This window comes from Rhincodon typus, chromosome 4 (genome assembly GCF_021869965.1).
Source record: "Rhincodon typus isolate 14 chromosome 4, sRhiTyp1.1, whole genome shotgun sequence".
Classification (NCBI taxonomy): domain Eukaryota; kingdom Metazoa; phylum Chordata; class Chondrichthyes; order Orectolobiformes; family Rhincodontidae; genus Rhincodon; species Rhincodon typus.
In genome coordinates this window covers 57,920,265-57,938,517 of record NC_063335.1, presented here as the reverse complement: position 1 = coordinate 57,938,517, position 18,253 = coordinate 57,920,265, and the positions used below count along the sequence as shown (strand labels likewise).

At 41.0% G+C, this 18,253-nt stretch overlaps 1 protein-coding gene across 1 annotated transcript in view; it reads right to left on the bottom strand.

The window, feature by feature from the left end:
* The window catches only part of LOC109935258 (dendritic cell-specific transmembrane protein), a 25,331-nt gene extending 11,213 nt beyond the window's left edge, over positions 1-14,118 (bottom strand). The window contains exon 1 of the mRNA XM_048595949.1: positions 14,013-14,118. The gene's annotated coding sequence lies outside the window, so the exon portion shown is untranslated. The remainder of the gene's footprint in view (positions 1-14,012) is intronic.
* Positions 14,119-18,253: the final 4,135 nt, after the last annotated feature.

Genomic DNA, 18,253 nt, shown 5'->3' with positions numbered 1-18,253 from the left:
CTGAGGAAGGGTCACCGGACCCGAAACGTTAACTCTGTTTTCTCCTTCACAGATGCTGCCAGACCTGCTGAGCTTTTCCAGAAACTTTGTTTTTGTTCTTGATTTACAGCATCCGCAGTTCTTTTGGTTCTTATAGTAAAGAACCCTGCTCAAGTATCTCAATTGCAAAATTAATACAGCTTACAAACATTTAGAAATTAAATGGATTTATGCACATTTCTCATTGTCACTTGCATCATTTTAATGAAAAACTTACATTTTATCTTTATTTTTCTAATTTCTAAAATGACTTGAAAATGTGTCTTGAAATATATCTGCATACCTTGGCCCAATTATGATTAATACTAACTTTACTTCACCTGAAAAGGGCAGTTACTGTTTTCAACTGGTAAATATGAAATATTTACAACCAAAATCCAACTGCAAATGCTTGTTTTGTCTATGCTTCCAAATTCCGTAAAAGTGGCATCATGGCAAAGTCACTAAACTAGTAATCCAAGACCCAAGATTGATGTTTTAGGGACAGATCTGATGATAGCAGCCAGTGAAATTTAAAGTCAAGGAATAATTCCAAAGATGAGAGTGAGTAACAGTGATCAGAAGCAAAAGAACTGGAGCATGAGTGAGCAACTCAGACCCTCGCATTTCTCCGTCATTCAATGCAATCATGGTTAATCCTATCTCAACCTCAACTCCACTTTTCTGCTTGCTTTCCATATCCCTTCAATGATTACTATTAAAAATCTGTCTGTTTTCTCCTTAAATTTACTCAATGTCCTGGCATTCACTGTACTCTGGGGTGGAGAATTCAATAGATTGATGACCTGCTGACAGAAGTAATTTCTCCTCATCTCTCTTTTAAATCTGCTACCCCTTATCCTAAACCTATGACCTCTGTCATCAATTGTTGTAAAAACTCATCTAGTTCACTAATGTGTCCTTTAAGGGAGGAAATCTGCCATCCATATCTAGTCTGATCTACATGAGACTCCAAATCCACAGCACTGTGTTTGACTCTGACCTGCACTCTGGGCAATTAGGAATGGGCAATGATAGCTGTTATAGTCAGTGACACCCATATCCTGTGAATTAAAAAAAAAATACACTGCTACCAATCAACAAGGAAGATAAATGGATGGGGCACAGTCAATGGAACAGTCATGAAAGAAAGAGACATTGAAGATTTATTCTGTCATTCTCAAGCTTCAGAGGACAGTTAATTATTCCAATATCCTTAGCTTTTAGCCATATGTTATTGCTTTCGGACTGAGTAAATGATTACAATAATCAGATAAAGGGAGGAGCAACTTTCAAAATAAGCAGATATGAACTATTCAAAGAACGATTAAAATCTCAAAAATAATTCTAGGCTAGTACAAAATTCCATGAGTTCCAAAGGTAAAACAAAGTAAGTCACCTCAAGCAGGATTAGCATGTGAGGTCAAAGATTTATGACAGATGATGGTGTAGTGGTTTGTGCTAGTGGGTAAATAATCCAGAGAATGGGAATTCACATCCTAACAAGACAATTTGAACTAGGTTCATGATGAAACATAAAAACACAGAAAAAGCATGGGCAGCACGGTTGCTCAGTGGTTAGACTGCTGCCTCACAGCACCAGGGACCCAGGTTTAACTCTAGCCTCAGGTGACTGTGTGGAGTTTGCATATTCTCCCTGTGACTGTGTTTCCTCCGGGTGCTCTGGTTTCCTCCCACTGCCGAAAGATGCGCAGGTTAGGTGGATTGGCCATGCTAAATTGCCCAGTGTCCAGGAATGTGTAGATTAGGTGAATTAGCCATTGGAAATGCAGGGTTACAGAGGGATGAGTCTGGGATGCTCTTTGGAGATTTAGTGTGGACTTGTTGGGCTAAATGGCCTGTTTCCACACTGTAAGGATTCTATGAAAAGCAGGAGTAGGCCATTCAGACCCTTGAGCATGCTCTGCTATTAAATATGATCATGGCTGATCATCCAACTCAATACTCTGTCACCACTTCTCTCCATGTCTTTGATCACTTTAGCCCTAAGTACTACATCTTCTTCTTGAAAGCATTCTATAAGTCATTCTATGACTGTAGATTATGGACCAAGTGCAGGTAAATGGGATTAATATAGTCTAGTGTTTGTTGCTCAGCATAGACATGGTGGGCCAAAGGCCTGTTTCTATAGTGCATGGCTATATTCAATATTGTGGCCTCAACCACTTTCCACATGCTTACCACTCTCTGAGTAAAAAAACTTTGCATTATCTCAGTCCTAAAAAGCCTACCCCATATCCTTAAACGGTGATCCCTGGTTCCAGTCATTGGGAACATCCTCCCTGTATATCCCTTGTCTAGTTCTATTAGAAGTTTATAGGTTTCTATGAGATTCCCCTTCATTCTGCACCACTCCAGTGAATATAGTCCTAAGTGATCCAGTCCGTCTTCATAAATCAGTCCTGTCATCCCAGACATCAATCTGTACACCTTTGTTGCACTACTCCATAGCCAGAACATGCATCCTCAGATAAGGATGCTAAAGCTGCACACAATACTCTAGGTTGGACCTCCTCCAGTTTCACAATGATGCCACCTGCAAACTGGAGGAGGAGCACCTCATATTCCGCCTCGGGAGCCTACAGCTCAATGACCTAAACACGGATTTCATTAGTTTTAAAATCTCCCCACCCCTTGGCCTCATCCCTGGTCCAACCCTCCCTCTCATCCCCATCTCCTTGACCTGACACACCCTGTCCATCTTCTCTCCCACCTAGCTGCCCCTCCTCCGCATCACTGCCTCCCTGCACTATCACCATCCCACCTACCTTCCCCAGCCCCACTCCTCCTTTCTCTATTTATTTCTGAGCTCCCTTCCCCCTCCACATTTCTGAAAAAGGGTCCCAACCCAAAACGTCAGCTTTCCTGTTCCTCTGATGCTGCCTGGCCTGCTGTGTCCCTCCAGCTCCGCACTGTGCTATCACAATACTCTAGGTGATGTTTCACCTGTAGAATTGCAGCAAGACATCCCTGCTCCTCTTGCTATGAACGTCAAAACACCATTTGCCTTCTTCACCGCCTGTTGCACCTGCCTGCGTACTTTCAGTGACTGGTGCACAAAGACACCCAGATCTCATTGCACCTCCTGCTTTTCCAGTCTATTACCAATAAGCTGTTTTTCTGTTTTTGCTACCAAAATGGATAACCTCATATGCATCCACATTATACTTCATCTGCCTTGTATGGCCATTCATATTCCTTTTCATTCGATGTCATAGGGCTCCATGAAGATTCCACGTCCTTTATGATCAGGATTTATCATCACCACCATGACACGTAGTTATACAAGAACATGGTGAATAGCCAGAACAAGTAAAAATCAGATGATAATTCTTGACAAACTCAGAAATCAGGTGACTCCACACATTATAATGTATGTCTACATTAGTGCATTGTTATTCATTCATATCTTGCAGTGTGGCTCAAGAATTAAACAGCAGTTGGTTGCAGTGGGAAATCAGAGAAATTTACATGTAGTATTATTTCAGTGGACATCAACATGTATGAACTACTTGTACATTTTTCATAAAATATTGCTCTTACAACCAAGTCAAAACTTTGCAGGATATTTTAGGTCTCTGCTGTGTAAGAATTCGAAAAAAGAAATTATTTACAAAGTGGAAGATTCACATTGGTTTAAGGACAACATTTTTAATAACATCAAACCAATTCCATTTTTATGAACTTCTGTAGAAACATCTGCAAAATGACTAATAGACCCATAGCTCCCTCCTCATTTCTGTCAGACCCAAAGCTGCCAGCTTGCTCTTTTATTTTTATGACTAGTCTAGTTCAGTTTCTGGTCAATGATAACACCCAGGATGTTAATAGCAGGGGATACAGTGCTGGGAATGTTATTAAATGTCAAAGGGTGATAGTTTGATTCTCTCTTAATGGAGATGGCGTTGTCTGGCACTGTGTAGCATGAATGTTACTTGCCACTTATCAGCCCAAGCCTGGATATTGCTCAGGTCTTGCTGCATTTCGATGTGGACTGCTTCAGTATCTGAGAAGCTGTGAATTATGCTGAATATTGTGCAATCATCAGCAAACATCCCCATTTTTGACCTTATGATGGAGGGCACGTAATTGATAAAGCAGCTGAAGATGGTTGATCTGAATATAGTATAATCAGGAACTCACGCAGAGATGCCCTGGAGCTAAGATGACTGACCTCCAAAAACCACAACCATCTTCCCTTGTGCAAGGTATGACTCCGACCAAGAGATAGTTTCCCCGCTAATTCCTATTCAGTTCAAATTTGTTCAGGTTCCTTGATGTCACACTTGCACTGAACATATTGTATAATATTGAGTTCTCACTTGAAGAATTCCCCTTCATGTTTTTTGTTTCATCATATTCTCCATCTTAAAGATTACCCATTGTTCCGTTCCTTGTTCCAGTTTGTCCCATTAACCTCTGATTCTATTTTACCCTGATTAGATCATCTCTCCCAATTTAATGCTTCACTTTAGATCACTCCTTGCTCTTATCCAGTACAAATCTTAATCATAATGGTACACTATTATTCTTATCCAAGTAGTCCCTCAGATTGCGTCTTTTCCAACCCCAACACCAGATCCAGCAATACCTCTGTACTCTGTACTCTGTACTTGACTAAGAACATATAGGTGGAAAATGTTCTACTGAACACCTTTCAGAAATTCCTCCCACTCCTAAATGTCTACCATTATCCCAGAGAATGTTTGGATAATTGAAACCTCAATAGCACCTCAATATGGAGATATTTCTTGCACATCTTTGTGATTTCCTATCAGATATGTATCTCTGTCTCTGTTAATAGTAGGAGGCCTTTGGAATAATTCAGTTAGTGTGATCAAAGATAATATCTTCTAAACACTAACCAAGTGGATTCTGCTCTCACCCTTTCAAGGACAATCTCTCTTTCTAACATTATAGTATCTTTCCTAATCAGCACTGCTATCCTTCTTCGTTTTCTTCTTCAACTTTTCTGAACACTTTATATCTGTGAATATTAAGAAACCAGTCCTCACCAATTTTAAGTCACATTTCAGTTATTGTCACCACACATATTTGCACATAACTATTTGCACTTGTAATTAATTGAGCTTTTTCACCATACTTTGTGCATTGACATACATTTTTGAAGAAGGATCCCGACCCGAAACATCAACTTTCCTGCTCCTCTTATGCTTGCTGGCCTGCTGTGTTCCTCCAGCTCCACATTGTGTTATCTCTGACTCCAGCATCTGCAGTTCTTACAATCTCTACATTATAAATAGAATCATAGAATTCCTACAGTGTGGAAGCAGGCCATTCAGCCCATTGATTCCAACACTGACCCTCCGAAGAGCATCCCACCTAGACCCAGCCCCCCATCCAACTCCTGTAACCTTGCATTTCCTATGGTCAATACAGCTAAACTGCACATCTTTGGACTATGGAAGGAAACTAGAGCACCCAGCGGAAACCCAAGCAGACTTGGCGAGGATGTACAAACTCCATACAGACAGTTGCCTGAGGGTGGAATGAAAACCAGGCTCCTGGCTCTATGAGGCAGCAGTGCTAAAAACTGAGCCACTGTGCCACTCATTGCTTCTCTGGTAATATACAACAATCTTTATTCCTCTATGGGCCTTTGTCCCCATTTCTACTTCTACAGTCTGGTGTGCACCCCCAAGCCGATTTAATATACATGCTTCCCTCTACATTATTCAATCTATGTTCATCGGTCTTCCTTTTGAGTCTGAGGGGAGTTCTTATAGAAACATATAAGATTATGAAGGGAATAGATAAGGTGGAGGCAGGGAGGTTGTTTCCACTAGCAGGTGAAACTAGGACTAGAGGGCATTGCCTCAAAATAAAGGGAAGCAGATGTAGGACTGAGGTCAGGAGGAACTTCTTCACCCAAAGGGTTGTGAATCTGTGGAATTCCCTGCCCAGTGAAGTGGTTGAAGCTACCTCGCTGAATGTTTTTAAGGCAAGGCTAGATAGATTTTTGAACAGTAAAGGAATTAAGGGTTATGGTGAGTGGGCGGGTAAGTGGAGCTGAGTATCAAAAAGATCAGCCATGATCTTATTAAATGGTGGGGCAGGCTCGAGGGGCCAGATGGCCTACTCCTGCTCCTAGATCTTATGTTCTTATGTTCTATGTTTTGTATACAGATATCTCCTGCCCCAGATTTGGTTCCCAGGCTCCAAAAATCTGAATAAAAACCAACAGAACTGTGGATGCTGTAAATCAGGAACAAAAATAGCAGTTGCTGGTAAAGCTCAGCAGGTCTGGCAGCATCTGTGAAGAAAAATCAGAGTTAACGTTTTCGTGTCTGGTGACCCTTCTTCAGAACTGATGGTAGCTAGGAGAATGTTGGTTTCTGTGCAGAAGGTGGGATAGGGTGAGGGTGTAAGGAGTAAACAATAGGTGGGGATAGAGCCCAAAGAGAGAGAAGAACAGTTGCACAGACAAAGGAGTTGGTAATGATCTGGCTAGGAGGGCGAATAGCTGTTAATGGAGACTGTTAGTGGCTAACAACAGGTAGTGTGTAATAATTAAATGTTTAGAGGGATATAGGCCAAATGCCAGCAAGTAGGACTAGATTAATTTAGGACACCTGGCCAGCACAGACGAGTTGGACCAAAGGGTCTATTTCTGTGCTGTACAACTGAATGACTTTATGCCTCTAAGTCATGTCTGAATATTTCTAGTGCAGGCTACAACAGACATCATTTTGGTAAACATGAACAGTGTATATACGCTGTGTAAGCAGATTGTAATGTTAGTCAGCCTTTTTAGCCTCATAGCAGGTAATAGTTTCTCCACAGGCAAACAGAAAGTGCTGGAGAAACTCAGCAGGTCTGGCAGCATCTGTGAAGAGAACAACAGAGGTGACATTTTGAGTCCAATTTGACTTATTCAGTACTGGACTCAAAATGTTGGCTGTTTCTGTCTTGCTGCATGTAAGCTGGCATGAACATTAAAATTAGAAGCAGGAGCAGGCCATTGGCTCCACGACCTTGGTTCACCATTCAAAAAGATCACAGTTAGGATTATCTTCAATGGAGTTAGAAGAATGAAGGGTTTCTCATAGAAACCCAAATAATTCTAACAGGTTTAGATAGGGTATATACAGGACTAGAGAATCCAGAACCATGGATCAGATTAAGGAAATGGGATAGAACATGTAGGGTTGAGGAAAGGAGAAATTTCTTTACCCAAATAGTGGAAAGCCTGTGGAATTCTCTGTCAAAGAAAGCATTTGAGGGCAAAATATTGGACATTTTCAAAAAGGAGTTAGATGTCATTCATAGGGCTAATTGGATCAAAGGGTATGTGGAGAAAGCAGGAATGGGGTCCTGAAATCGATGATCAACCATAGTCATGTTGATTGACCAGATACATGACCCATACTATAGTGTCATTGCCCCTGTGCACTAGATTTGCAAACTATACACCATCTCTACAGATCTGTCAATAAGAAACTCAGCCTAGTTTCATGGCATTCTTACTCTCGACCCTATTCTTCCTTCTTTTCCATTCTGCCTGTCTTTTTGAAATGCTCTTTCTTACTACTACCTTCCTGTGTCTCATCATCTTTGTGCTGTTTTAGCCTCCTACTAGGCTTGCTTTTTCTATAATGTCTTGCCATTTCTGCATTACTCTTATAATGTGAATCAATTTTCTTACTCTCGCCTATTGTGAGTGTCTTCTCAATGAGAGTGGACATCAATGAGAAACTCAACCTCATTTTCAGCGAGCCAGTGCAACCTGTGGCTGTTTGATGACAAAGAGCTCAACCCAGCAACAAGCCCATGGTCTACAATGCCCGCGTTACTATCAGAGAAATGGGCAATGTATCTCATATATACTTCTCAAATCCCATGAGAAATATCACCAATGTTGCCTCTAAAAAATCCTGCAAATCCATTGACAGGATAAGTGCTCTATTATATGCGCTGGGACTACATATATTTATATATAGATGACTTGAAGGAAGGAAACAAACGTACTGCAGCCAAATTTGCAGATGGCACAATAATAGGTGAAAAGGTTGTAGAGGGGATACAAACAATTTACAGAGATATTAAAAGGTTTAGTAAGTGGGCAAAAAGTTGGCCAACGTGGGATTATGTGAAGTTGTTCATTTTGGAAGGGACAACTAAAGAACATAGAATTATTTAAATGGAAAAAAAACTGCAACACAAAGTGACATTGTTTCACAAAGAAACACAGATAGCTAGCACTCTGATGTAGCAGCTAAATAGGAAGGCTAATGGAATGTTGGCCCTTGTTTCAAGGGTTTGGAGTATAAGGGTAGGAAAGACTTACTGCAACTGTACAAGGTGCTAGTGAGACCATGTCTGGAGTACCGTGAGTAGTTTTAGTCCCCTTATTTAAGGAAATATATCATTTCATTGGAGGCAGTTCAGAAAGGGTTCACAAGAATGATTCCTGGGATGAAGAGATTGCCTTCTGAGCAAAGGCTAAACAAGTTGGGATTCTACTCACTGGAATTTAGAAGAATGAGAAGTGATCTTATTGAAACAATAGGATTTGTAAGGGGCTTTACAGGGTAATTGCTGAGAGAATCCCTTCATGGGAGAGTCTAAGATCAGTGGGCTCAGTCTCAGAATACAGGGGCACCAATTTAAGACAGAAATAAGGAGGAATTTCTTCTTTCAGAGGGTTGATTCTTTGGAACTACTTGCCACATAAAACAATGGAGGCAGAGACATGGGGACATTTAAGGCTGAGATTGATGGTTCTTGGTCAGTAGGGGAATCAATGGTTTCAGGAAAAAGGCAAAAAAGTGGACATAAGGAATGTTGGATCAGCCATAATTCTATTGAATGGTGGAGCATACTTAAGGGGCCAAACAGCTTACTCTTATTCCTATTTCTTATGGTCTTATGGTCTATGGATATCAGTGTTCTCTCTCAGGCCAAAATCCCCAGCATCAAAGCACCGTTTACTGTCAATCAGCTGCATTGGATAGGGCTCATTCTCTGCAAGCCAAACACAAGATTTCCAAAACAAACTCCCTACACTGAGCTTTGTCACAGAAAGTAGTCTACAGGAGGACAGAGCAAATGCTTCAAGAACATCCTCAAAAACTTCCTGAAAAAGTGTAATATTCCTACCACCTAATGGGAATTTCATGCCTAACTAAAGAAGCAGCGTTTGCGAAAATTCCTACCATCTTGAGCTTCTTTTGCAGGCCCAGATGGAGGCCAAACACAAAGGAGTGTGAAAACCTAAGCATCCAATCCACTCACCTCTTCAAGAACAACCTTCTATACCTGCAGCAGGGTGTGAGAATCCAGCATTGGTCTGTGTAGTCACCTCAGGACCCACGACTCTGGAGTGGATGGAAGTCAATCTCAATCTCGCTGAACTGCTTAAGAAAAATAAGGGGCTTTCTCCTTTCTTATTCTGCCAGTCATTTTGAAATACTGTGTACCCTGGAATATTTATTTTCCAGTCTTGGTCACCTTGTAACCACATCTCTATAATAATGATTAGATTTAAACCATTCATCTCAATTTGTGCCTCAAGTTCATTTTTTTTAAATTGTGAATTTACATGCATTCAGTTAAACGTGCTTACATTTTTTAACTACTATTCTTTACATGAATTTTATTCGATGATGCGCTATTGATAGGAACTCACAGCTGCTTCCTGTCCAACTCTGCTTGTCTTTACTCACATCATTGCACTGCTCTATTGCCTTGACTTTTGCCTTAAGTTTCTATTCAGCTGACCCGACCGCCTCTTTTAATTTAAAGCCCGAATAACCTTTGTTATACAATTTTCCAGTACTTTAATCTCAGCTCAGATTACATGGACCCCCACTCAAATAGGAAGCCCCTTTCCTCACCAATATGAGCATCAGTGCCTTATGAATCAAAACTTTTTGTTTCCACATGATTCTTTGAGACAAGCATTTAATTTTTTTATCTGCCTGACCGTGTGCACATTTGGCACATGGCAAAGGTAACAAGCCAGAGATTATCACCCTTGAAGCTCAAAATATCCCTATAATGTGGGCGCAGGTTATTTGGCCCATTGTGTCCATACCAATCATCTAAAGAGCATCAGACCCACCCTAGCCCTGTAACATGTACTTCCCATGGCTAATCCACATAGCCTGTGCGTCCTTGGACACAATGGGTAATTTAGTACGCCAATCCATCTCGCTTGCACATCTTTGGACTGTGAGAGAAAACCTGAGCACCCGGAGGAAACGCATGCAGACACAGGGAGAATATGCAAACCCCACACAGTAACCCAAGAGTGGAATCTAACCCAGGTCCCTGATGCTGTGAGGCAGCAGTGCTAACCACTGAGCAGAAACCTTGAATTTGAAGTTGGAGCTTAATTCCTCAGATTCTCTCAGAAGAACATCTCTCTTAGTTCTACCTATGTGATGGATTCCTTTTTGGCACATTAGAACTAGACTCACTCCAAGTTCATCTCCAGCTGTGAAGGGGACATATTTAATCAAGGAACAGGCAGGTACCACAACCATTAAAACTCCTGGTCTCAGCTGAAGAATATCTACTCCTCTGACTAAAGCTGACCCCAACACCATCACAATCATTTTCACTTGGTAGCATCTTACCCAATAGTCTATGTCCATCCACCTGACAGACTTATTTTTACTTTTTCATTTGTGGGATGCAGGCTTCACTAGCCGGCCAGCATTCATTTCCCACGCCTAGTTGCCCTTGAGAGGGTGATGGTGAGCTGTTTTCTTGAACTGCTGCAGTCCACCTGCAGTGGGTTGATTTACAATGCCACTAGGGAGGGAATTCCAGGATTTTGACTGAGCGACAGTGAAGGAACAGTGATATGTTTCCGTGTCAGGATGGTGAGTGGCTTGGAGGGGAACTTGAAGATGGTGGTGTTCCTATGTGTCTGCTGCCCTTGTCCTTCTGGATGGAAGTAATCGTGGATTTGGAAGGAGCTGTCTGAGGATCTTGTGAATTTCTGCAATGCCTCTTATAGATAGTACACAGTGCTGGTACTGAGCATAGGTTTTGGAGGAAATGGATGATTGTGGATTTAAACAAGCGAGCTGCTTTGTCCTGGATGGTGTCAAGCTTCGTGAGTATTGTTGGAACTGGACTCATCCAAAAAAGTGGGGAGTATTGCATCACACTCCTGACTTGTACCTTGTAGATGGTAGGCAGGCTTTGGGGAGACTGGAGGTGAGTTACTCAACAGTGTATTCCTAGCCTCTGACCTGCTCTTTTAGCCACAGTGTTTATGTGGTGAATCCAGCTGAGTTTCTGGTCAATGATAATGCCCAGGATTTTGAAAATGGGGAATTCAGTGGTAGAAACACCACTGAATATCAAGGGATGGTGTTTAGATTGTCTCTTATTGATGATGGTCATAGCCTGGTAATTGTGTGGTGCGAATGTTACTTGCCACTTGTCAGCCCAAGCCTGGATCTTGTCCAGATCTTGTTGTATTTGAACATGGGCTGCTTCAATATCTGAGGAGTTGCAAATGGTGCTGAACATTGTGTAATCATTGGTGAACATCCCCACTTCTGACTTATGGTTAGACCGAGAACACCCCCCGAGGAACTCCTGCAGAGATGTCTTGCAGCTGAGACGACTGACATCCGACAACCACGGCCATCTTCCTATGTGTCAGGTATGAATCCAACTACCAGAGAGCTTTCCCCCAATACCCATTGATTCCAGCTTTGCTAGGGCTCCTGGATGCCACATTCAATCAAATGTAGCCTTGATGTCAAGGGCTGTCACTTTCACCTCACCTCTGGAATTCTGCCCTTTTGTCCATGTTTGACCCAAGGCAGTAATGAGATCAGGAGCTGAGTGCACTACTTATGATACCTTCCATCACTTTACTGATGACCAAGAGTAGACTGATGGGGCAATAATTGGCCAGGTTGGTTTAGTTCTGCTTTTTATGTACTGGACATATCTGGGCAATTTTCCACATTGCTGGGTAGATGCCAATATTGTAACTGTACTGGAAGAGCTTGGCTGGGGCAGGGGAGTGGGGCAGTGGTGGTGGGGGGGAATGGGTGTCAGCAAGTTTTGGAGCACAAGTCTTCAGTACTATTGCCGGAATGTTGTCAGGGCCCAAAGCCTTTGCGGTATCCAGTGTCCATCTCTTGATATCATGTGGAGTGAATCAAATTGTCTGAAGACTGCTATCTGTAATACTGCGGACCACTGGATGAGGCTGAGATGGATCATCCACTTAGCACTTCTGGCTGAAGATTGCTGCGAAAGCTTCAGCCTTATCTTTTGCAATACTGTGCTGGTCTCTTCCATCATTGTGGATAGGGATATTTGTGGAACCTCCTCCTCCAGTGTGTTGTTTAATTATCCACCACCAATCACGACTGGATGTGGCAGGAATGCAGAGCTTAGATCTGATCTGTTGGTTGTGGGATAGCTTACCTCTATCACTTGCTGCTTATGCTGTTTGGCGTGCAAGTAGTCCTGTTTGGTTGCTTCATCAGGTTGATACCTCATCTTCAGATATACCTGGTGCTGCTCCTGCGTGCCCTCCTGCACTCTCCATTGAACCAGGGTTGATCCCCTGGCTTAATGGTAATGGTTGAGTGGGCAATATTCTGGGCCATGAGGTTACAGATTGTGCTGGAATACAATTTTCCTGCTGTTGATAACCCAAAAGCATCTCATGAATGCCCAGTCTTGAGATGCTAGATCGATTTGAAGTTTGTGCCATTTCGCATGGTGATAAGTGCCACACGGCACGATGGAGATTATTCTCAATGATAAGGTAAGACTTTGTCTCCATAAGGACTGTGTGGTAGCTGTTCTTACTGATACTGTCATGGACAAAATGCATCTGCAGCTGGCACATTAATAAGGATGAGGTCAAGTATGTTTTTCCCTTTTGTTGGTTGCCTCACTACCTGCCTCAGACTGAGTCTAGCAGCTATATCCTTTAGGGCCCAACCAGCTCAATTAGTAGTACAACTGCCAAGTCGGTCTTGGTGGTAGACACTGAAACCTCCCACCCAGAGTATATTTTGTGCCCTTGACATCCTCAGTGCTCCTCTGCATGCTGTTCAATATGGAGGAGTACCGATTCATCAGCTGAGGGAGGACTGTTCGTGGTAATTGACAGAAGGCTTCCTTGCCCATGTTTAACCTGAAGCCTTAAGACTTCATGCAGCTCAGAATCAACATTGAGGACTCCCAGAGCAACTTCCTCCTGACTGTATACCACTATACCATCACCCCTGCTGGGTTTGTCTTGCCAGTGGGACAGGACATATCCAGGGATGCTGATTGTGATGTGTGAGACATTTTCTGTAAGGTATGATTCCGTGAGTGTGACTATCTCAGGCTGTGGCTTGACTAGTCTATGAGACAGATCTCCTAGTTTTTGGCACTAGCTACCAGATGTTAGGAAGGAGGACTCTGTAGGGTCAACAGGTCTGTTTCTGCCATTGTCTTTTCCAGTGGTTAGGTTGGTGCCAGGTTATCCATCTGGTTTCATTTCTTTGAGACTTTGTAGCGATTAGTACAATTGAATGGCTTGTTAGGCTATTTCAGAGGGCAAGTGAGAGTCAACCACATTGCTGTGGGTCTGAAGTCACATACAGGGCAGACCAGATGAGGATGACAGACTTCCTTCCTTGAAGTACATTGCACTTATTAACACTGGAAGTAAATAGCTCATGCCTATTAGTCACAAAGATTGAAGATCCTTCAGCACAACCTGATAAATTGCCATGCCTGCCTAAAATGCAATCACACTCTTCTGTTCCTGATCTTTTACCAACACTCAAGGTATACCTGAATTCTGTTGTTGGTTTCCTGGTATGGGAACATTTTCTGGAATCTTCCATGTGTTGCTGTCATAGCACACCAACATATCTGCCTAACCTTATTTATTTAACCAGTTAATAATTTACTAAAGTAAATTAATAGAGTTACAACATCGTAGATCAGAGACAAGAGATTAAAAAACTTACCGGCTACTGGAGGCAAAATATTTTCCCTCTGTGTCAAATCCTGACTTATGCCAAGACACTGAATTTTATGTACAGTTAAACAAAGGTTCTATGAGGTCACTGTGCGACACTCACTATATGCTTAGAGCTAATGACTCACACCAAGTTATAATTGCCAAATCAGCTTTCTGCTACATTAATATTGCTTAACTCATGAATCTTTGAAATTCGATACCACTGCGGGCTGTCGATGTTGATTTGTTAAGTATGTTCAAGGCTGAGATAAACAGATTTTTAGTCTGTAAGGGAATCAACACTTGTGGAAGAAAAGTCAGGAAAGTAGTGTTGAGCATTATCAGATCTATCATGATTTCATTGAATGGTGGAGCAGATTTGATTTGGTTGAATGATTTACTTCTACTGCTATATCTTATTGACCTAAGGTCTTATTCAAGTAACCGATCTCAGCTAATTGACAGTTAATTGCTAATGCCTCTTAACGACAATTTCTGTTAACTATTTATCTAGGTACTGTTAACTCATGTTATTAACTTTACCTTTTCCAAATCTTCCTTTCAGGCTTTAAATAGATGACCACTTTAAAACATGCATCATTAATCATGCTCACAGCAAAAATACAGAGCCTAGGCATCTTGAAGATTTTGACGACTTTTCTGCATTTGGCCTTCAACAAACTGGGAGACAGTCAGCTGAATTCTGCTGCTTCCCAATGTATTGTAGAGGCTGGGGCTGTCTTTAGTGCCACTCCCACAAAACACATGGAAGCGTTGCAATCGTGGCTGCCCCCACTGAAACTATGGCCCCAACCTTATTTCAATTGTTGGAGTTTGCCTGCCAGACCCCGACTATCCCCATCACTATTACCCTCCTCTGAGAGCACCCTGCCATTGAAATGCAGGCTCAACAATGCCCCCTCCAGCATTACTGATATCAATCGGTCACAGCTCTGTGGAGGAAGGAATTGCCACCTGCCATCCTCAAGTGGACAGCAGTCCTGATGGTTGCAACTCCTTATTTTCTACCCCTGACAATGTTCTACCCCAGGCTCCTGCCTGAAGTGATGGGCTAGCTCCTGGTAGCTCACCAATACTGAATAAATGCAACTGCGTTTTTTATGCCTTTAAATGCTTTTTACTCCCTTTGTTGTTTTACTTGGTTTTTCAAGACTAATAGACATTTATTTTTTCCCCTTGCATTTATATAAACATTTTTTATACAAACATTTTCTTTCAAAATGATACCATCTCAGACTTAATTCATTGACAACAGTTATTTAATTGCATAACTGCACAACTGTGTTGCGATCAATATTTCCCACATGTTCCCTTCCTGTCAAACAATTATGACAACATCTGCCTTATTTCAACACATTTTTCCATGTTTGGGTGCAGCTGAAAGAGCACGGTACCCTACTGCTGTGTTTCTGTCTGAAGAACACAGTTGTAATTCAGTGCAGAAGAAGAGACTAATCCTGAATTTGTTCTACTGATGATTAAGAGTCATGTCGATAACCATATATTATAATGTCTTGCTAACTCATGGGAAAAAAAGTGCATTTCATTGTTCCCCTTTCTTTATCTCAGTGTTGCTTCATTTTATTTTAAATAGCAGAAGTTCTGTAAGTACAAAGATAAGAAAAAGATGCTTTGGAATCTTGTTCAATCATCATGGGTCTCACTTGCCAGCTGGAGAAGCAATGAAAGACCCCTGCTGATTCTTCCAGGGAAGAACTACATGTCAATCAGGCAGTAGTGAACCCTTCCCTGGGAATCACATTCTAATTCAAGTTTTCTTAATTCCAGTTCTCTTTTCCTTTCTTCCCCTCCCTTGCTTTCCATTGCTCTTTTATTGTATTTTTTTCCAATTGAAGATATCCTTTTCATTTCTAGCTAAGCTTGTGCTGTTCCTAATAGTAAGATATCAATTTCAGATCCCCTCTTTTAAATCTAAATGCAGAATTATCATTTCCAGCATTTTATCCCTATGAGTTCCTGCTTTTGTTTTGATCTTCAGTTCATCTGCCAACTTTCTCAGTGTAAACTTAGTCAAAGATTTAAAATTTTCACGTATTCTACTACCATAAATTTCTTATCAATAGTACAAGCCATTTGAAGTTCCAGTCTATGCAATATACTTCCCCACAATACTCCTGTTTTTGAGTCTTGTACCTTCACACACTCTCATCTTTAAAACATTAACAGCTTCCCCCTTTAGTTCAGTGAATTTCTATCCCAACAATAGTCATCGCTGTGTTATGATCCCAGCTCATGGTAATACAAGATAATTCTGATCTCAGAGTTTATTACTTTGAGGTTTGGTTACCATAGTTGTGACTCACTGAGCATATTTACACGAAATAAAAAGTTATTTTTAATAAAATAATATGAGTTTATTGCACAAAAGGAAACAAAAGACAAAGTCATACATACCCGCACAAATATAACAATTTAGAAAGACCTTAAAAGTAAACAGCAAAAAGGAAAATTCAACCTTTGTCCCACAATATCTTTTACAAATACTCAACCTTAATGATTGATCACGCCAATTTTAATTTTGCAATTTCTTTCTTAACTCAGAAGGTTGCATTCACTTCCTTTTGTTGACATTCTACCATTCACCAGATGTGATTCTTTCTGTTAATATCTTTCCCCAAGATACAGGCTATTTCACTGACTTCTCCTAACTGAATTTTAAGAAAACTCCTGTCTACTTAAACTGCTAAAACAGTTTTAAGGGTCCTTTCCCACTCTGAAAATCTGCAGTACAGCAAACTAAACTGTCCTTCTGCAGAGATTTTCCTAACTGAAACCTGACTGTAGCCCTGGACTGTCTTTATGGATGTCATTAAATTTAAACTTTGTAAACTTTCATTAATTTACTCCCCAAATAGTTTACCTAATCAGTTAGCTTAAATCATATGTTTCCTTGGAAATTATTTTTGAAGCCAATGTACAAAAATTGCTTTATGACTTAAAAAAAACTGGTTACCTTCAGAGAACTAAAATCAAAAGCCCATTTACCTCCACATTAAAATCCAGATTCCCAAAGGACAAGACATATTATAAACGTAATACAAAGGAAAACAGTGACAAAATACAGAAAGACATAATAAGACATATACTTGGCGGTGCTCAACAAAGCTGGATTAGCTAAATGAATACTTTTGATCAGTATTTACCAAGGAAGAAGATGCTGACAAAATATTGGCTTATTATAATTGCCAATTTACCCTAGATATGTGGGTAGTGCCAGAGAATAGGAGAGTGGCTACTCTTGTTCAAGAGAGGACATAATGACAGTCCCACAGACCAGTCAGTTTAACATTAATGATGGGTAAGGTTATGGAAACAATAAACAGGGAAAATAAAACTATAAGGTCTGACAGGGCCTTGACTTAATTAAGCCGAGCCACAGGGATTTGTTTAAGACAGATCATGTTTGACGAATCTAATAAGTATTTTGATTGAAATGACAGTTAAGAGTGATGAAGTGGATGCGGTAAATATAGATTCAATAATAACTCTGACAAAGTACCATGTAAAAGGCTGGTTAATAAGCATGATGCTCATAGAATAGAATGGTCAGTCTCACCCTGAAATCAAAGCTTTACTGAAGGAAGCATGGATTATAGTGAATTGTTATTTTTCTTCCAGGCTGGAGGATTATAGACAATGATGTTCCCAAAACGACAGGATTTGAACCATTCAGAGATAGCAAGAACTGCAGATGCTGGAGTCAGAGATAACACAGTGTGGAGCTGGAGGAACACAGCAGGCCAGGCAGCATCAGAGGAGCAGGAAAGTTGACATTTCGGGTCAGGACCCTTCTTCAGAAAACAAACTGTTTCTCTACCTCCACACTGTGTTATCTCAGGATTTGAGCCATTGCATGTTTGGACATACATAAATTTCTTGAGTATAAGAATACTCAGTAAAATTTCAACATTTCTGGATTACGTCAAAATTAGAGAAATGACAAGCAGTGAGGATATTAGCCAATTGACTACAAAAGCCAAAATCAGTATTCAAAGTGAAACATAGAATTTAATCCAGGAAATCATGATATAGTATATTTTCCTGGAAGGTTTAGAAAGAGGCAATGTAAATTAAACCACAGACGTCGAAAGAGTGTACAGTGACAGAGGGATTGAGAAGGTTGTAGGAACTGCCGATGCTGGAGAATCTGAGATAACAAGGTGTAGAGCTGGATGAACACAGCAGGCCAAGCAGCATCAGAGGAGC